The following is a 21,330-nucleotide window of genomic DNA, read 5'->3' on the forward strand; positions in this document are numbered from 1 at the left end:
ACTGCTGGATACAAAAGCCTCTCATTTGGTGGCAGCTTTCATAACCACACAGGACTTCCTGGACACTTGGAAACAACTTGGATGATTCTGCTTGGAATGTGCTCTCATGGATGACTGTTGTAAGAAAAAGTAGATGAAGTCACGAGTGAAAAAGGTGCAGACTTTAATTTTTGTTTCTCAGTGCAAGTGTTTTATTTACTTTTGCAAGGGCTAGAGTTACTGGCTAGACTGAGCATTTTTCAGAAATCTCACTGAAGTCTAAATCTGCCATAGGTGCTGAAGTGTGTTGCAGGCTTCTGTGGGAGGTTTTGTGGACAGATATTTGTGTTAACCTTTTATGCATTGTATTATTGAAACCAATACACAGGCTTCATTTTATTCAAGAGAACAGAATTTACAGGATCTAAACCCAAGATGCTACATACCTTAAGTGTAGAGGAACTTCTCAGACTCAGGATTTACTTCCTCACAGCTTCTCCCACATACAACAGTGAGTGTAGAAGACTGCATCACTAGTAACAACTTCTCCCTATGAATAAAATTGGCTCTAAGTGTGTTTTTCATAGGGTTAAATTCTCTGGCTATGGTTCTGTTTGATTCTCCCCTCTTTGTATTATCTAAATTCTGCTCTGGAACTTAATTCCATATTTTCGAAGTTGCTAATAAGCCACCTTCTTTCCTGTTCTTTCTGCATATGTCTGTTGCTACTCCTCTTGCTTTGACCTGGGTTCTTTTTGCTCTTCCAGATTACCCAAAGCCTTCTTTATAGTCCCTTTTGGAGGTTATATACTCTTGTAATTCAGGAATAGGACAAATGCACTGATAGACAAGCTTTAATATATATCTAATGTAAACTGCTGCAAAATTTTTTTTGTTCATTAATGCCTCAAATAATGCTTTCTGTAATACAAGTCATTAGTTAGTCATCTATTGAGCAAGCAGACAAAATAATGATCTATCTCTAGCCAGTGTTTGTAGCAGAGATCACTGCTAAAGCAACTAGGAGCTATGCATTGGACTAACTTCTGTTAGCTCTAAAAGGATGTGCATGTTTGTTACTGCTTTTCTTTAGTTGAAATTTGTTTTCTTTTTCTGACCTTCTAACTTCCTTTTAGACAAAGTTTGGGGGATCTCACTTACTGTCCTCTCACTTTCAGCCTTTTCAGTTTGTCCTGCAACACCGATAAGAAAACCACGTAGCTTAGGAAGAAAATGCTCATCCCACAGATTTCTCAGGCAAGATGTGTTTCCAGCCACCACAGAACACCTATTTCCTAAACCTTATTCAGACAGAAAGCTTTTGAGAACACTCTAAACACACAGATAAGAGCCCTCAGCAGAAGTTCAGTAAAGGAAATTTGTTCTTCAGGTCTCTAAAATCTGTAAGTGAATCTATTTGTCTTTACGCTAATGAAGTCTACTTTAAAGCTGAAATGCTCTGTTATAACTCTTACATTGACTTGGCATGTTTTCTTTCTGAGCAAGAAGTGTGCTAATCCTCCATCTAACACAACTACCCTCAATCAGTTGCATGATATCATGTCCTGTTACTCTTCATGTATATCCCAGACAACACCAGTGCCTTATAACTAGAAAATTATTGGAACTCCCCTCCTCCCCAGTACTGTAAAATAAGAAACATTTAGCAAGGGCATTGCACAGTTCTCCATAAGAAACAAACACACACAAATAATGAAGAGGAACTAGCAGCTATAAAAAGAAAGAACAGACATGTTTCTTCTGCTGCTTGTTCCCAGTTCTACTCTGCTGGAACTCCACATCTCTTCCACACAGGTTAGTCTCTGCCTACCCTGTCCTCTGAGTTGATTGCACCAATATGTAAGAGCAGCTCAGGGAGGTCTTTTGGACATCCTTGCTGTATCTCTGTTCAAGTTTTGTTCTCCAAGCAACATGATCCATTACATTCCTTAGACTTATTTTCATATATATGTTTTCATATAATAAACACTGTATTCAACCTTGTAGTAGCTCAGACTTCATCACCATTTTTTTTAGTGATAACCTCACTAGGACTTCTAGGCCTGGATATCAGACATGACTTCACCCTACCCTCTACCCCTTGTGGCTCTTCTTGTCATCTTGGCAGCTGTAGATGCCTCTCTTCCTCTGAAGGTTTTAGGACAATTTTGATCTCCAAGCAGCCTGGGGGCAAGGCTGGTCTCTTCTATTTCGTGAATGGTCTATTACAATCCTGGCCTCTGACATCTCAGAGCATGTTTGTCTTATAAGGATTCAAAAAGGGATGCTTGGGAAAAAGTTGTCTAAGGTTGGAGGCAGACAGTTACTTTAAAAGGAGAAAAAAAACCCCACCCACAACATGGCTTTGTGCCTGCTAATGTGTGCTTAATACCAGAGGGTAAATAGGTTTGATCATGTTCAGTTACCAGAAAGTAATACCATTGGCAGCTGGAGAGGAGGGTGCCAAGTTGACTAATGTTTCCTGGAGGAAATGCCACACACTTGAATTCCTACACATCCATTCTACTTGTCTTTGACTCTTCTGTATCTGATGTGAAAACACCAAACTCATTAAAATAAATTAAAGGTGAACTCGGCATAAGTAAACTGCTCTAAAAGTTTTCAGCAGAATGAGATTTCCTTAATCATACAGTTGGTGGATATAACAGAAGTTGTCAATATGGATGTTAGTCAAACAAAGTGCCTACTGAATTTGGCCAATGTGTGGTTAAATTTCAGAGTTGGAAGAGCTCTATCATAAATGTAGGAGATGACAGACAATTGTAGAGGAAGATACACTATTTCAATGTCCTAGAAAATAATTTTTTTTTTTAAAAAAGGGACTTTCTAATATATTTTTTAAATTGGAAAATGGAATAAAATTCATGTAGCTGAGAGAAGAAAAAATACATATCCAGAATGTTTGAGATGTTGCCATTCTTCCTTAGCCTGTTTTCCACTTGAACACAAAGTTGGTTTTGCATGTATATTAACTGGAGATATAGTAACAATATCCTGCTCCTTGGCTACTGTTGCAATAGTAAATTTTCATCACTGAGATTACTTATTAGATGCAATTCAAGTACAGTCTAAATGCTATGCATGATATTACACTTGGAATAATGTTATTGTCCAGATGCTTTTTCTCCTACCTGGGTAACCTGTGGTAGGAAAGTTACTTTTTTTTTTTTTTTACGCACAGCTTATTTCCCTGCTTCTAAAATGTTTCAGTAGTATCACAGGTGTTTGACAAGAAAGGTCAGAAGAAAGGAAATGATCTGTAATGCTGGACACTGCTGGAAAACACATATAGATCCTCCTTCTGAAGTCTGAGAATCTTGGTTTTTGCCATTTTTCTTATGATCTATGTGCCAGCAGCAGCACTCTGAGCTTTAGATCTGTCCATAGAGTTCTGACTGGCCAGAGAGGGGGAAGAGAACAGCAGACAAAGCCTGCCCCTATTTCTTTCTTATTTCTTGCTAGGGACAGTGCTACAGCAAAAGGTTCTTCAAAGGCTACAGAAAAGGGTCAGGATACAGAAGAACTGAGCTTTTAACTTTTTCAGAAATTAAGACCAACTTGACTGATGCTCTGGATGCCTTGATGAACATGCACTTCACAGAATAGCCCTGCCTGCAGTAACCCACTCAAACCCCAGATACTTGGATCTCGAGACTACGGAATACTTGGTGTGCTTGTCTGCTGCTCAGGCTCTGGCATGTTTGTCTTTATGGCTTGTCTCTTTTCTGGCTCTGAAATAATTTGTTGGTATTTGTAGGGACTCCCGTTTCCTCTGCATTCATATAAACTGTCTGCTTTGATTCAGAAGCAGTAAAAGAGTTAAGTCAGTAACATCCACTCTGTTACATTAAGTGGAAGGGGATCTAGAAATAATGGCAGAGAGTCACTGAGCCCCAAAAAGCTACAGATAACAAATCTAGGCTAATCACACGTGCATGAGATACACATGTACTGGGAGTGGGGTAAGACCCACAGGTTTGAGCTGTTTTCTGCTCATCAAGCTTTGGTAGCTGCATCTGGGTTGGAAGGAGGGGCTTCCACTGTTCTAGGGCTCATCAGGATCACTGTCTACACCTGGGAAATACAGATGATACAGGTTACCTTGTTAGTATTTATGTGTTTTAATGACCAACAATGTTACATAACCGTATTACCTCTACTTGAGTATGTCAGTTGAAAGAGTAAGAAAAAGCAGATCTTGGTATTGAAGAACAGAAAAGTGATTAAAAGAAGTTTTAGAAGCCAACAATAAGAGTTCTAAAACAATAATACTAAAACAGAACTTTTTAAAGTACATCTATATTTACAAAAAGTCTGTTGCAAGCTCTGAAACTAACTTGCTAATACTTTACATCTTAGGAGACCATTTTAAGGAAATGTGTCAGCTAGACTCACCACCTGCTGTCCTAAAAAGGTGTTTTATTTGTAGGAGATTCAAAATCCTAAAACTGGGATAATTGGTAAAAGTATTTATCAGCTTGGATAGATATATTCCAAATGCATTGATATCTGAGACTTCTCCTAGCTTGGGGTCTGTGTTAAATAGAAAGATTAGGAAAACCACCTAGAGAAGTAAGTACACACCTGTTGACTGATAAATTATCAGAGGTGTAAGCTGGCTGTGCTAGCAGGTGTGATTACTTACAGAAGATTTCCAGAATGAACTAGAAACAGTAGCTTGCACTCCCTTTTAATTGGTTACTGGATTGGTGCTACAGCTGGGGGTTTGGCTACTTAGCCCATCCCACTCCTACCACTTTGGTGCCAGTGCCAGCAGTAGGTGCCTAGAGCCTGAGGAGCAGCGCAAAGCAATTCTAGCCAGTAAGTCAGCTTCCTTGGGGCCCAACTGAAAACAGCATGGGGAATAACCAGGAGGAGCTGGAGACACGGGCACACCTTCAAGGCTCTGGGTTTTGGCGTCAAGGGGCCGTGGGGGGATGGCTCCTGTGGCTGCAGTGCTGGGATGGAAGGACATGGGCTCTTTAGGGGGGACAGGCAGGGAGAGGAGGAGGCAGGTCACCCTCTATGTCAGTGCCCAGCTGGAGAGCACCGAGCTCTGCCTGGGGATGGGTGAGGAGCCAACTGAGAACTGGTGGGTCAGGATTAAAGGGAGGGCAGGGACAGGAGACCTTATAGTGGGGGTCTGCTCCAGGACACCCCACCAGGAGGAGTGGGTGGATGGGCCCATCTATAGACAGACAGGAGCAGCCTCATGTTCACAAGTCCTGGCCCTCCTGGGGGACTTCAGCCCCCCCCACCCCAATATCTGCTGGAGGGACAACCCAGCAGGGTACAAGCAATCCAGGGCGTTCCTGGAATGTGCTGATGAGAACTTCCTTCTGCAAGTGATGGAGCAGTGAAGGAGGAGAGGTGCTGTGCCGGAACTAAATGATCTTTAAGCTCCCTTCAAGCCCAAACCCATTCTATTATTCTATGATTAATGTGTGTCTGCTGTAATACTTAAGTGTTTCTGTATAAATTCAACTGATGAATAAGGAGAATGCATTTCATGAGGCTGGTGCATGAAATCCCACAGTTGTATTTACAGCTTTTGATATGAAATCATACAATGATGGAATATTGTGATTGTAATCTATGTTATGGATTCATATAAATTCAGGATTTCTTAACAAAAACTTGGCAATGCATAAAGGATTACATCGGTAGCCTTAAATTTACATGGGACAATAAATAATTTCAAGACTAAGCAAACCTGTTATGTTTATGACTCTTGTCAGGCTTTCATTCTGCAAAATATTTAAGAACTTACCAGGTTTTAGACACAGAACCCAAAGCAGCAGTATTTGTTCCCTAGTCTCCCAGACCAGCAAATCTCTGAGCTCTTCTTCCATCTGATAGAGAACAAGCCATAAAGAGGAGGCACAAAGATCTTATCCCTCCAATCAGGACATAGACAGAGTGTGCTCCCAGTAAGTGGGAATGCTCCCTGGTCCCACAGATTGGACACAGCCAAGGAATTTTTGTTTTTATGGCTCTCCTAAGCGTAGGTTTCTTCTTGTTCTCAGAAAATTGCATGCTGGATACTGTGAACAACTGATGTGATTTGAATCTGAATGTCTGGAAGGTTTGAACTATTTCAATAAGCTGAATTATTCCAGTTTCTACTATCTTTATATTAATTTTGAAATTGACTGCCATTATTTTCTACCTATTGGATGTGTCACCGTCCTTACTACAGCATAATATGGTCTTATGTAAGAAAACAAGTCTGTTCATCAACCTTGTTAAAGTTTTTGCACAGTTGAGAAGAGACGGTATGATCATGTTTTAAACAAAATTTTAAAAAGGCTTTGGTGAGCCACTTTAGACTAAAAGTGAGAGAATTATAAAAGCGAAAATCCTAAGTATTTTTTGTGAAGAATACTGTCATTTCACATTTTGTGTCATTCTGACTGACCTACCAGATTTTGGGTTCCATACACTAATTAATTCTGCTTTGGTTCTGCCAAACCTACTATAAATCAGATCCAACTGGTTTTTAGTTCATTAAATTTATGAATACTTTTAGAAGTAGACAAATTACACCTTCTGCATGTGCATCAGCAAATAATTCTAAATCTTTCCTCTGTGCTGCTGCTGATTTCCCAAATAATAAATATTCCAAAATGGCTTTGGGCTAAACTGTAACTTCTGAGGTGTTGCGCTCCATGCTGTGCACTAGTGATTTCCCCAGCGATGGTTCAGTGCCAGCGATGCTTCGGTGTACAAAAGCTTAGTGTTCTTATTCTAAGTGAGTTATTTGACTGTGGTCTTGAGAATTGGTGGTTAGAGTCTCTCATTTAGCCTTGGGCTATGGGCAGTGCAGTTACATTAATGTGCATGTGCTTAAAACAGTCTCTTAAAGATTGCTGAAGGAAGACTGAAGCTCCTTTAACGGTTTCATTCTCTTGGTTCTTACTATTTTACACTCATTGGTTAACGTAGCAGAATGGCATGTTTAGAAACCTAGAAATAAGAAGGTTTCATTTCCATTCATTCTTTATCTGATAGAATATTTTAAATTATTAAAGAAGCATGTGAACATTGAGGTCACTCAGTAAGACCAGGGAAGAACGCTGTTTCTTTTGTTAGTTCTAGAAACATTTGTTCCCTACTCTCTTTTTGTAATAAGTACCATCCAAAGCTATTTAATTATTGATCCTGTGGCTCCAGCTGGTATGGAAGTGTGATTTACAAAGCAGGATTAGCAGCTAAGTGACAATGCTGATGAAAGACAAATGTTAGTCTTTGGTTTCTGTGCCTGAGCTTATGTTTGCTTTTCCAGCGCTTTGGATTCTCTTGATGCACAGTTCTTCAGTACCTCTTGAATTGTGTAGTTCCTTTCTTGAAGTTAAACTAGTAATGTATTTTGATGTAGTGAAATACTTTAAATAATCATTCACTCAGGAATAATTTCATAGAGGGGAAAAAAAAAGTGTTGGAGTACTGCAAAATTCAGTGGTGGCTGGATATGGCTTGTTGGTACATTTCCTTGATATCCAGTCAAAATGGATCTGGTGAAGACACTCTGGACCATTTTGCCAGCCTGGATTAGTACTGTACCTGTACTGTGAACTGAACTGGCTACAACTTGTTCTTTCATTAGGCTGTTCCCATGGCTTCACAGGCCAGATCTGCTGATATCCTGTTTGAAAAGATAAGTATGTCAGGGATTAAATCCAACTGTAAGTAGGCACCTATTGTTTTAGTGGCACATCGCCTGCTCCTGCTATGTCTGGAGGGGAACCGGGGAAGGCTTTTCTTCATACAGCTTTGGTGGAGTGTGCCATATTCTTCTATCTTGGAAACTATTGCTTAGATCCTGTGCAACTAAAAGCAGCCGTTTTTATATCAAGATGTAAAATGTAAGTGTCAGCTGAAAGTAGTCTTGCCTAGCCTGAAACAGAAAACGTTAGTGGCAACTGCTGTGGGCAGCTGTAAAGATGGTTTCTCATTTGCTTAACATATGGGGAATGTGTAACAGGAATAGTCCATTTTTATGCAATTAAAAAAGTTATTATTCCTCCTCATCTCCTGGGAAAGCATATTTTTTACTTGGTGAGCTAGAGAACAATAGAAAACACTGTAATCCTGTTCTCAGTTCTTTCAACAGATAATTCCCACACAGTGGAAGATTGGAGCCATCTTCGTTGCTTCTTGTTTATGAGCATTCATTTCTGCTACACATGTGCTCCATGCACCAAGATCAAGATGTTTTTTTGCTTCCCATCAGCTAAACTGAGGAGATTTTTATCAAAGTGAGCAGTATATCTATATACTTTTAGACTGTCTGAAAATTGCTTCATAACTTTCTCAATTACAAGCTTAAGTTTCTGTGGTCTTTCTCTATATGGCATATTCTGCACTTTCTTAAACTTTATTGTGGTTTCCACAATGATCTTTCCTGATGTATTGGTATCCTTTCCAGAAACAGATGCGTAGTGATACGCGTAGAGGGGAAAAGGCAGAACACTGCCATGTGATTGGGAACACACTGTTGCATTGGATGAGGCTCAGGGAAGAGAGTTACCATTTTCCTTGCTCCCCTAGTAAATTCAAACTGGTCCTCTGAAAATAGGAGACAGCAAATTTGGAAATGGTGTTTGAGTAGTTGGACTTGTTGTAAAGAGAGGTAAGAAAACTACGCGTCCCCTGAATCTTCTTGCTATTTCATTACGGTAAAAGTCAAGCTGTTTGGTATGGTGCTGTGGATGTTTTGGCAAAGCCCTGTTAATGTTTCTGGCACCTGTAGTTTTGTTAAACTTCTATTACTGAGACAAACAGGGTTCTAGACTGAAGGCCTACCTTCCACTGTCAGCATTGCTCCTGGCTTTGCACGTGATACCGGACAAATCATTTAAGTCCTGAGGTTTTCTTATTTGTAACACCAGTATTATACTTTTATGTATATTTTCAAATCTAGATATACATATTTATAAATGTTTCACTTCTGTGGAGGAGAAATGGTTCACAAAACCAAGGTAACACTTTGATACGTTTAGTTGCTGGTTTCCTAACCTGCATTTGGATGAGTAATTTCTGTTGCTCCCTGTCACTGTAGTGCTTTTGGGCAGCTGAAATGTACAATGCAACCAGTAACATTTCACCAAAATAGGTTTTGGTTTTGATATTAGTATCCAGAGAGTAAAACAGGGGAATGGTTGCTCTGACTGATGCTGTTGTTTAAGCTGGAGTGTAGCTGTTCTACCAGCTGTTAAGATCCAAGCTGTTCTCTTTGAAAACTAAGTTATTTTTTTAACTCAAAACTGAATTTTGGACCTTGACCTGTATCTTGGTGAAATAATTCTTAGCATCCAGCTTTTAGGTATGTCACTGTCCTGTCAGATTTTGGCGTGATAGATGGTTGCATGTTTGGTTTAGGTGCCACAGATGTAAATAATACTTTTGACATCTATGATAGCTTCCCTGTCTAAACCACCCTTTATTCCTCCCAATTTTATTCCAAATCCATTCTAAAATTATCTTTTTTGTTCATGTCTAAGTTTATCACCTTCCCTTTTCTATCTCTTTCTGTGTTTTGCAATTTTTATATGCGCTAAATGTTTCATTACATGAGGGTTGTGTTAATGTGCAATGGCACCCCACATAGTCAAGGCAAAACCAACAGTCACAATTATTACTCAAAGCAATTATAAGCAGTATGAAGCCTTTACATAAAAGACGGTATCTGTCCCCTCTCTTCTTGTGGCGTGCTATTGTCTTTCCTTTCAGAAGCGACTGTATTTTGGTAATGCTGCATAGATTTTTCAGGATAGAAGTTACTATACAAATACGAGTGTTATATGACCTCAAAAATAGCTGTGAGCTGGAAAGCTAAATCCAGCTCTAATGAATGAAGTCCGAAAGCTGACAGCATTCAGCAATTTCACAGGCTCAGGATATTTTCTAACAAGAAAATTCATTTCTGAGACTTGTTGACAGAAACATCAAGAATGGAACTGCTGCCTTTGCCTCCACCCACCCCAGCAAAGAGTGGGGGGAGAAAAGCAGCTCTTTATAAATAGCTCTGTTCCTGTCGTATTTGTAAATTCAGTGCTTTTTGTGTCAATGACATCACCCTCTTCTCCATGGCAACTCTCTACGATGTCAAAACTGCAGGGCACCATCACAGAAACTTAAACCAGCAAATGAACGGGTTGATTCAAGATGATTTAATTGAGAAACAGTGCAGGGGGGCTACAGGAGGGGGTGGGAAACATGAGCGAATGGGCTACTGTCAGCTCTGCTTCTCTGGAAAGCTCGCATCTGTGATGATCGTCTCCTAAAACTCTGCACTGGCTCTTCTTTTTGTAAGCCCTTGCCAGGAGGAGGAGGTGGGTGGGTGGGAAGGCATGCAGGCATCTTATTCTCCATCTCTGGTGTGTCTGGAGAGAAGCACTACAGGTGACTAAGCAGGAGGAGCCTGACTGACTCACTCCTGAGTTATTTTCTCACTCCCCTTTTCTCCCCCCTCCCATCTTTTCTGTTTGTTTTTTAGCTTTCACCCAACAGCTTGTATTTTTCCCCAGGCCCTGATGAGAAAGAATTAGCAGCAGGCTTTCTTGTTACCTAATGTTCACAAAAATGTGCTTGTGGTTATCCAGGTGAGGAAGTAAAAGCCAACTCTAAAAGCAAGAAAAATGAATTGTCTCTTGGATACAACACCTTTATCTTAAAAAAAAAAAACAAAAAACAAAAAACAAAAAAACCCCTTCTCCTTTCTGAATGTTGTCCAGGAAATACTAAAGTAACTGACATGCCAGGAAACTGTAAATAGCTGGCTTCTTTATCAGACTACCTCTGGAAAATACCTAATTGCCTCACTGGCAGCCCTGCTGGTTTTGACTTGATTTCTAAACCCACTGCGGTGGGGGGAAGCTATTTCACTTGCTGTCTTGATTACAGAATTGGATTCTGCTGGGTTCCATTTGGGACTCAAGTAGCAGGAACATAATGGTTACATCTGCAGAGTTTCAGCCAGTGTAAACTGTCACTGCTTCATTCAGCTTAATAAATCTGTCCTAATTTACATCCCTATGAAGTCTAAAGCCTTAGAACAGTTTACCTTCCTCCTTCTGCAGGGTGCCATGAGATCTGTTGCTGAAATTTAGCCTGCAGAAGTGTCAACTTGATATTATATTTTGCATTTTTGAAATTGCATGGCATGGACGCAGACAAGTTATGCAAGATCAGCACAACGCCCACAGAGTTCTTGTATCCAGAAAGGGACACGGCAGAGCTTACCAGATCAATAAGTAACACTTTGGTTTGCCTGGGCGATGGAGCAATGATGTATTTGCTGCTCATGGGCTGCAGTTTATACCTCTATAGGGCAAAGGAGTCTTTAATCACAGATTCTCAAAGCGTGAGGCTTTGTTATGTCTGTTAACTCCCTCCCCGCCCCGGAGTGAAGCCTAAGTCAGCCATCCTGTGATTTCAAGGCTTAGTTAAGAACTATGCATGCATTTCCCTTATACACTAGAATCTTGATTAGTATCTTGCTCTTGCCTTCTGTGCAAAATGTCACTCAACAGACAGTCCCATCCTCTTTGCTGAGATCACAGCATCAGCCCACAATAAAAAAGGTCCCAGAAAACATTGATTCACTGCATTACAGAATCTTGATAGTGGTATGTGTCTACAGTGAGATCTCCTCAGTTTTAACTGCAGGGTTTTAATGGAATTTATCACTGTGGTCTCCTCTGTCCTCCAATTGTGAGGGTATTTTACCTTCAGTGAATTCTTCTAACCCTTCTGCTGAGGGCCAGGAGGAGGGGGTGTTGTGGTGCTGGTGCCCTGCACAGCGGCTGGCAGGGGACGGTGCTGGTGAGGAAGCGACTGCGAGCTCTGTGTGTTTGTGTGGCCATGAGACTGAACCAGGAGCTTTCTGAAGAAGCTTGAAGATGAAATTGCTGAGAATTTTTGCCTGAAGCAAGGGATGTTTCCCGTGTTTAAGACAAGCAGCAACCTGCAGTCAGACGGAAGAAGGGACTGAATTCACTCCAGAAGTATTTCTCTGAGATCTTTTTTTTAAGGTAAGACTGCTGTTGTGGGACGTAGATGGGGCAACAGGGTCCAGCATTCTGAACACTAACACTGAGATGACTTTTCAAATTTTTTTACCTTCCTAAGCTGTAGAACTGAGATAAATCACTGATATCTCTGGCACTCCCTTTTTAGGCTGGAAATTTAAATCAGCCAATAAGAACTAATTTTCTGAGGTCTGAAGCCATAAAAAAGGGATGAGAAGGAATGCTTTTAACACTGCCTTTTGCCTGCCTGTATTCTAGTGGTGAATAAATGCCATTGCCTGTGCTTCTAAATCATGTACTTAAATAGTAGAATGATGGGCATTGTAGGAACAGTGGGTAAATAAAAGTAAAATTTAGTAAATAGACATAAGCTTATGGTTTATTAATTTTGTTTAGTGCTTTTAAACATTGATAGAGTGTTGTTCTGTAGGAGGCAAAATTAGGATGGTTCCTGCCTTCGGAACTTGAAGGTTTTTAATAGGCTTGGTTTGGAGAAATGCTATTGAAACAAGCAAGGGGAGATAGGTTATTTTTTTAAAGCATCTATTTGAATTACACCTGAACAACCAGTTTGTCACTGTTGAAAACTCTTTGTCGAGGGGCCAGAAAGTAGTAGAGCGCTCCTTGTCCCAGCTGGAGGCAACTTGTTTGAAAAGCCTTATTTAAGATAGAAAAAAAAATACCTTGAATGTACAGAGATGGCTCTGGAAAAAACTGGTGAGTAATGTCTAAAAAATCTTGTATCATCAGTATTCCCTCCTCCCCTCTTTAAACCAAAAACTGAAACTCCTCCTAGTTGGGAACCCTCCAGACTGAGAATTGTGTGCTTAGGTTGCGGTGTATAATTATAGTCCTTGAGGAAAGTGCAGTAGAGCACGGATTTTACAAAGGTGCTGGAGCTGTTGAGGAACACACTTGCTGAGCCTGGAAGTGCAGGGAAGAGTGTAGTCGTGAGTCTACACTTTCTCTTTGCATGCTAATTGATCTAACACTTTCATGCAGTTCCATTTTTGCTCTTGGAAAAGGAATAAAACGTGCTCATAAAAGCAAAACCATCTTCTATTTAAGGGAAGTAAGTGTAGTTAATAAGCTTTTGCACCTAAAGCTAAGAAGGAGGAAAAAGCCTTGTCAAGTCGGTGAGAAGTGAAATCAAACTGCTCTCTGACTTGTTGCCTCCTCTTCCCTTCCCTATGTAATGTAAGGAACAAGGAACGGAGCGGTGCCCAGGGGGGAGCTGAGCTCTGTGAAGGTTGCAGAGTGCTTAGGTGAGATTGCCAGCGGAAGGGTACTTGTGCCCAATACTCGGGCAGGGAACGATGGCCAGGAGGGTGTTTGGTGCCAGCAGTCCTTGCGTAACGTTATGCTGGCTCCGCAGCTGGCTCTGCCAGGCGCTGGAGCAGTTAATGCAGTTGGATGCTGTTGCTGCAGTTTGATTCCACTTTGTAGAAATAGTTGAGATGGGGATATGCCTGCCAACTTCACAGTCAGGAGTCATCAGTTCTGCCTCTGACACTTGGGGAGCATGAATGAATAACTCTTAAAATATTAATCTAGGGCAGCTTCCAAGAATCCTGTGTACTGGAGTCTAGAATACATTGTGATCTGATTCATTATCCAGGGACAGCAAAGTCTTTGAAGAGGTGTTTACCCAGTGTGTGGACACACTGAACTTCAAACTCCCAAAGAAAACCTGCCTTGGCAACTTTCAATAGTATATTTGGAGAGGATAGACGCGACATCAGAGGGTAGGGGAGCGACAGACGTGCAAGCAAGGCTACAGGTGAGCAGGGAAACCAAAGAGGGATGGCAGTAGCTGTGGGCTGGTGCACAGGACAGCACGGCAGACTATGGCTTTGGGGGGTATGGAACATGCTGCTGCTTGGGGCAGTGTCTCTTGACATTGATTGAAACTGGAATTCTGCATAACCAGTGTCAAGCTCCATATTATCTTCCATGTGATGGTTCTTCAGTAAAATCTTCTGTTTCTTTTTACTGATAGGATTTGGTGGGAGAGGAGGCTCTTTGCAGTTCCTGAGAGAACTGTAGAGGAGGGATAAATAGGAGGAAGCCAGTGATACTGCTGGAGAATACAAAGCACAGCAAGCCAGATAAAGGTGCTCTTAATTGAGGAGGAGGATTGGTATTTAATTAAAACTACTGCTAAAAAACAGGCTCTTAGTAGTAAAATAAATAATAGCAGGACATGAGTAATTCCTCTCGGGGGAATGTCGGAGACAAAAATTACACTAATGTAATAATAAAAGGGACCTGTGTGCAATTGCTCAGAGGAATAGTAACAGGATAGAATGATTTTTCACTGCTAAGAAGTTCAAATGTGGTTCAAGTCAAAAGGGACTGAAACTTGTTAAAGCACACGCTCCTCAGGGCTCTTGGGCCATTTCAGAAGGCAGAGTTGTCCGAGTTACTGAACCTGCCATTGATGCTTTACTTGGCAATCCCAGCAGAGAGACGAGAGATTGAGCTCCTTCTCTGCTTTAGCAAATGATGGCAAGTTAAGTGTGTCGCTTGCACTCCTGCTGCTCAGTCAGTGTGTTTTCAGTGAATTAAAAATATTTCAGGCTCAGACTTAGGGCAATTGAGCCATGTGTCGTGTACCTGGAGGCAAGAAAGGACATCAAGCCATCTTTTGCTCCCTTATTTCCCTCCCACCCCTTATTTCAGAGCTCTGTCTGCATTCCTCAAGCTGTGATGCCCATTCTGGTAAGGTGGTTGAATGGTGTAAGCTCATTAACCATTCTCAACTGAGTAATACACAGTGACATAATTTCTTTTCCACAGCTGGCTTGCATAACGCTGCACTTCGGTTTTTGTTACTTTTTCCATTTCATCCTTTTAATTTCTATGACATCCATCTGTTTATCAGATAAGTTTAGAAAAAATTGGGAAGAAAAAAAAAAATTAAAAAAATCCCAGAATACAGAGAGAAAAAACCACACAAGTGAGTGTAAAGGGGATTTAACAAAGAAGAGGTATTGGGACACTGGAACGAGAACTGCTATTGCCCAAGGCAGGAAAGTGAGAGAAGATCCTGGATACTTGGGGACCAGAAGAGCAGGTAGTAGAAGCTTTTTCTTTTTATTTTCTTCCTGCTTTCCTCCTTCCTTACCCCAACCTGAAGAAAGAACCCAACCCACCAACCACCCCTCCACTCCCTGCAAAAAAACAACCCAAAAGCCACCAGCCACCCTGAAACAGCTGGCATCCTGGCTGCCTGAAAGCTGTCTTGTTTACAAAGACTGGCGTGCATTGCTGTAGTCAGTTATTGGTCATTTCCTTAAAAAAAAAAAAAAAGTCTCTGACAAGAATTCATGTTCCTCTGGACTTGCTTAAAGTGTAGCAAGGAATAGTGCTGCTTCAACCAAAGAGCACTTTGGAAACAGTTGAGTGATATATTTTTCTCCTGCAGGTGGCCAAGGGGAAGGAATCAGCCTGTGAATATCTGAGCCGCTCACAAGCACAGCCCAAAAAACCCAAGTTTAGTCACAGGAAAGAGCAAGGTGGTAGTGGTTTGTGGTAGATATGGGAGGTAATTCCTCATCTGCTCCAAGGAATCAGCTCTGATCAGTGTCATTGCTACTGGAGACCCAGCAGAGGTACTGCAGTTGGCATCCACTGGCCAGGGGCGGGTGTCCTGCCGATATGGTGTGGACATACCTAAACACCATTGTGTAAAAAAGAACTTTTAGTTCTTAAAATGAAACATACTGTTTCCAACTAGAAAACAAACATACTTGGCAGTTTCAGCAGAGACAAGTGTCTCCGTGAACTGATAATATCAACATGATGGCTCTGAGCTCAATTGTTTTTCCCCTGAGAATCTGGTTAAATTGGACTGTCTGTAGTGTCAGTGTTAGCTTACTGATGGCCTTCTAGTTTTCAGACTTTCCTCTCTGCAATGCACAATGCCTTATAAACAACTGTATTTTGTTTTTCTTGTGCTCTGTCACCTTTTTCATTGAGATGAAAATTTTCACAGGTCTCACTTACTAATCCCTTCTAAATCTGATCGTATGCATGTTACTGTGTCCAGGAGACAGAACTAACTAGGCTGCAGAGCCTTGGTTGTGTTACTGAAAGGGTATGGATCAGGCCACTGTCCTCCCTGCTGTGTTGTGGGGATGTTTCTTCTCACCTGTGCTAACCTTTGAGTCTTCTTTCAAAGCTGTGACTTTTCAAGGCATAGCAGGAGCTGAGGGTCTTCTACAGTGGAGCTGAAGAACTGTGTTTAGATGGGGAGAACAGGTATGAATGTCTTGCTTTAATCTGGACCAGGAACAGAGGGGTTAATATTTGTAGTGGCCAGAAGGCACTACACAGAGCTTAAAATAGTCAAGATCAGGATAATTTGGCTTTAAAAACCATCTGGGTCTTGATTCAGTGCTCATTAAAATTCGTCGTAGCCCTATGATTGGCTTCTGGAAGAATTAAGCAGGGTGTTACACTTTATAATGAGCACTTTGGGCCTTGTCTAAGAAAGTACATAATTTCTAACATTATTGTATGCATTTAACTTATTTGCTGTAATGTACAACTTAGAATAAGAATCTTTCTAGCACTTGCAGAAGTCAGGGAAAAAACTCTGTTTTCAAGGGACTTTGGATTAGATCTGAAGAACAGATGTTACCGCAGCCTCTGGAAAGAAGTCTCTCTGGGCAAGTCATCTTTGAGCTGTTCATGCTACAGCAAGCTGTCCAGTTTGGGTACACACATAATTAATTTGGAGAAATTGCAGCTCCTGAGCGTGTAGTGAAAGGTGTGGAAAATCAGATAGCAAACCTAGATGCTGTTATGGAATATTTGGGCCATAAAATGAAAAATGCATGCTGTGTTTATACGTTTAGGTTTCTGATGAAATAAAGTAACATCACAAATAGTTTAGATCTTGTACCACCTCATCAACCCTAGATGATAGTAGACAAGATGCTTCCATTTGTGACTACTGTGGAGGAAACTTCCTGATTTCTGGCACTTTATTATAAAATATGCACTGTTTGGTGTTAACAGAGAAGAAAATACTAATTCTGCTGCTTGCTCCCAAATCAGGAATTTGCAAAGCTCCTTGGGCTTCTGTGTTCTCTTCTAAGTTCTAAATATGTTCTCCCTAAGCTTCTGCAAAATAACTGCCTGAGTGACGTAAAGATGAGCCAATAACTTATTTAAAGAACACTGTCATTTATTTCTGTGTCATTTAAAGGCATGTTTTTAAAACAGTCTCTTAGAACTCGGGGTCACCTAAATTATCTGGCCACTTCTAATTTGTGGTCTGTGATCACCTCCATAATGGGTTGTGGCTGTTCTTGGACTGAGATTCCTATTTGTTGAAAGAAGGAAATGAATTTTCCAGATAACTACCCAAGTATTTCTATAGGAAATCTTTGCTTAAGCACTTGGGCACAACTGTTAGCCAGGCTTTCAGCTTTCATCAAAGTTCTGAAAAACCAAACAAGAAAATGCTCATTTTGAGTCTTAACAAGCATTTGTTTTTAAAGGTCACATGTGGAAATGAACTAAGTTAATACTTTTTTTATTTGAATACATTTCTCTGAATTCATTTATTTATAGAATTTATTTGGCACTCTAGAGAGCACATGAACAAGAAATGTGTTTTTGAATTGGTAGTTGGATGAATGATGATTAAGTAGGAGGTTAACAGAATTTTTTCACTTATTTTTTATGATGTCATCTTCAGAATCCCTAGATCTGCAGAACAGGAGACATACCGTTGTATTTACAGCTTAAATGGCTGTGGCTTATGTTGCTCCTTTCTTAACTTTATTATTATTCAGAATCTGTATAATTCCTTTAATTTTCTAGCTATATATAAGTGGATTAGTTTCTGGTGTTATCTTGAAGAGGACCCTGGTTCCTGGTTCAGTTGTTCTGCAATGGTTTCACTCCTTACAGCAGCCAGCAGGACCTAGACTTGTTCCAAAGGAAGGATTTTTGTTGTGACTGCAGCCAAATGCCAGTGGGTCCGTGTGTCAGGTAGGCTCGTGACTCTCTTCAATTTGGACTCCATTAATCATCTGGTAGGGTTTTGGTATGAAAATGTTCTTACAATCCCAGAAACAGCTGGCATGTTTCAGTGCTTTGTAGCACGCATTGCCTGACTGTGGGCACATTTTAGTTTCTTATTGTGGAATCTGACAGTGTTAATAGTTGCACAAATGTTTTGGATAGTTTTGAATTTTATTTTTTTAATGGAGAAAATGGTGGTCGGAAGCTTTATTGTGTGTCCACCAGCCTGTGTTCTGCTGAAACAGCGTGCCCCAGAGCAACCAGCATCTCATTCTGTCTTATGGTAGTATTTAGGGTATTAAAAACTGCAGCCTGAATGAAGACTGAAGGATGTCACAGCTAACATATTTTTCTACACTATATAAATAAATCTCTAAGTGGTGATTATAACCATTTAATCCTTTGCAACCCGTCCTGTGGACTCCAGTGCCTTCAGAGCTCACGGAGATAGGGGAGACTGAGGGTACAGCATTATGACATCCTTGTCTCAGTGGCCAAACAAGAAGGCCCAGTTCCTGCACTGCAGGTCGCTGGCTTCTGAGTTGTGGTGACACGACTGTTGGTGTGGCTGAGCTGTAAGCCAGACTGCTGAAACAATCTGAGTTTAAAAAGAAATATTAATTAAAAAAAAGAAAAACAGGTTTAACCCTTCACCTACCTCCTATTTCCAGTAAAACCGAAAGATTTTGATGCAAATAGTCATATGGATTATCTGCATGGCATGGTCTGCAGGCAGCTGTACAGTGGCACCAGCACAACCAGGGGGAGTGAGCTGCAGTGTAAAAGTCCAAATGAGTGGCAGGCAGCAGTGCTCAGCAGTGAGAGGAGAGCAAATGCTCTGTCCAGCCTCAGCAACTGGAGGGAGTTGAGATAAATTTTGGATACTCATCCCCATTGCAGTGGTCAACCCTCCCCTCTTCTCTTCCTTGGATTCTGCTCAAACAGCCGCTCTCTGCCACTAGCAGCCTTCCTCCAAAATACGCTACCCATGCACCACCGTAACACAGAGCACCCTCCTGCACTTGCTGTAGGGTGGCTGCTGCTGGGAGGGTGACCGTGACACCCATTCCCTGGCACTGATGAAGAGCACAGCTCTCCGAGGTGGGCTGCAAGCGTTCAGCTCCCTGCCTCCACAAGGCAGCAAGTGGGACGGGAGCTGCCTGTGCTGCGCAGAGCCACGTGCCTGGATTTTGACAAGCATAAGCTCCAGCCCTCAAATTATTCTGGGCTCTTGAGAGTTGGGTTTGAATGTACCCAGAGGTAGAGAGTGACTAATAACAGCAAATGGCGTTAGACTTTTGCTACCGTTATTTTAGCCACTAGGAATTCTCTGAATTCTGGTTAATACTTTTGCAATAGCTGACTGACCTAGTTACTCTGAACAGAAGCTGTAGTCTGTATTCCTTTTACGGCAGCCAGGGATTTCAATCTGCATTTCTATAGAATCTTTAAGGATTGCAGCATGCTTGAAAAAACAACAGATTAAGCCGCCTCTGTTCTGTGGGAGTTAAACGTTGTCACGGTCATTTTACCAGTGTGCAAAATGACTTTCCCAAGGTGACCTGGCAAATCTGTGGAAAAGGTGGGCTACGCTGGCTTTCTGCTGTGATGGTGTCTTGCAGGACTGATTGTCTTGACTTCTGTGGGAAGCAGCAGATACACCTTTGTACAGGGTGGCACAGAATTGCCTGGTGGAGCATGACGTTACTTCTATTATAACCTAATAAGTCTATGAATTTTTGCAAGTAAAAGATCTGGAAGAAGTGTGAGATGGCTGTGATCCAAGCTGTATTGATATTATCTGCAGGGAATGTCTACCAAGCCACAAGAATTTAACCAGTAGCAAAACAGCATGTGCTGTGTTCAGGTGATCCTCTTGAGCTTTAATTTCAACTTCACATCAAAGTGGGAGTTAAAATTTTTAAAGAGTCTGCTGTTTTCTTACTCTCTTTAAACTGAATCTGCTTTCTTGGCTATGTTCTCAGCTCTCGCTGCCCCAGCCCAGTGTTCTCTGGCAGAATCTGCAGGTCCTTGTGCTGCTTCCTCACTGGCTATGCTTTGCTCCACCACCGGAGCTGCCTGTGATTCTGCCCTAGTGCTGATGAGACCCTGAAGCAGCACAACTTTTCTTCTTCCATGTGACCCAGCGTCCTTTGTATTTGGTGGTCGGCATGCATACGGTGGAGAAGGACTCCACGCACCACACTGCCCTGCCAGATTTGAGCACGGGGATGTGTCCTGGTCTATAACAGCACACAGTGCTCTGGCAGAGGCGATGAACTTGATAAACCAATTTCCAGTTCGCCAGCTCTGGTGCATTTGGTTTTTATTTTGAATTGGGCCGAAAAAATGGAAACGGGATTAGACTGTAAACCTTGGAGACACTTAGAAGGATGCTGAACGAGCTCAGGCAGTGGGAGAGCAGATGAGGCTTTGTCCTGCTGGGATCTCCAGGACACTTCATAATGTCAGTAATGCATAGTAAGCAGGAGGACAACCCTAACATTAGAGCTGGCAATCCAAATAGTGCTCTCTCGAAATTCTCTGCTCACTTCTGAATGCAATAGCCTTGGGGAAAGGTAGCTGAACTGTAAGCATTTATTTAAAGTGAAACTGCCTCTGGATTGCTGCCTCGTTATCTCCAGTCCTGGTTAATGTCATGTGTTGATTATGAGACTTGCAGACTTGATTCCTATCTTGTGCTTCCTCCCACCAGTTGATGCTGATGCTTTGTGAATTTGTAACACACCCTTTCTCCTAGTGACCCCTTTGTCCCAATTGTTGGCATATTTTTTCACTTCCCTGGCCAGCTTACTCTGGATTTCAAGAACCATGAAAGAGGGACTGCACTTCTTTGATGGAAGTGCATTTGTGCCTCCTAGCAAATCCCAGAGCTCGGAGGAGCTGTGCCAGAAGGTCTAGCTCTGAACCACAGCCTAGCTCCATGGCTGGAATTGCCTTAGTTCTTACTGGGATTTCCTGAGTGCATCAGATTTACTGTGCCTTGGTATTAGGCTTCTCCTGGAAGCTTTGTTGAAGCAGGATATATTTTTCTTAACAGCTTGCCCAGTTCCTACAAGCTCCAAAGAGGTGGCCAAGTATGTTTCTCCTGGCTGAGGTAGAGGAAAGACCTCATATATGGTATGTTGGTAAGTTGGCCTTGGTCTCTAACTTTTTTTTTTTTAAGATTAGAAGTGCCCAGTCTTGCCTGTTGGCATACCAAAATTTCAAAAAGCTTTTTTTTTTTTTCTCTCACAAA

At 41.5% G+C, this 21,330-nt stretch overlaps 1 protein-coding gene across 4 annotated transcripts in view; it reads left to right on the forward strand.

Moving 5' to 3' along the window:
- Positions 1 to 11,897: 11,897 nt before the first annotated feature.
- PAK6 (p21 (RAC1) activated kinase 6) overlaps positions 11,898 to 21,330 on the forward strand; it is a 39,571-nt gene continuing 30,138 nt past the window's right edge. For 2 of the 4 annotated variants that reach the window (XM_074884894.1, XM_074884895.1), the window contains exons 1-3: positions 13,712 to 13,812; positions 14,715 to 14,753; positions 21,133 to 21,220. The gene's annotated coding sequence lies outside the window, so the exon portion shown is untranslated. Of the gene's footprint in view, positions 12,036 to 13,711; positions 13,813 to 14,714; positions 14,754 to 19,876; positions 19,939 to 21,132; positions 21,221 to 21,330 lie in introns of those variants that run through there. The other 2 variants (XM_074884891.1, XM_074884890.1) reach the window with 2 other exon arrangements.

Source organism: Strix uralensis, chromosome 15 (assembly GCF_047716275.1).
Source record: "Strix uralensis isolate ZFMK-TIS-50842 chromosome 15, bStrUra1, whole genome shotgun sequence".
NCBI lineage: Eukaryota > Metazoa > Chordata > Aves > Strigiformes > Strigidae > Strix > Strix uralensis.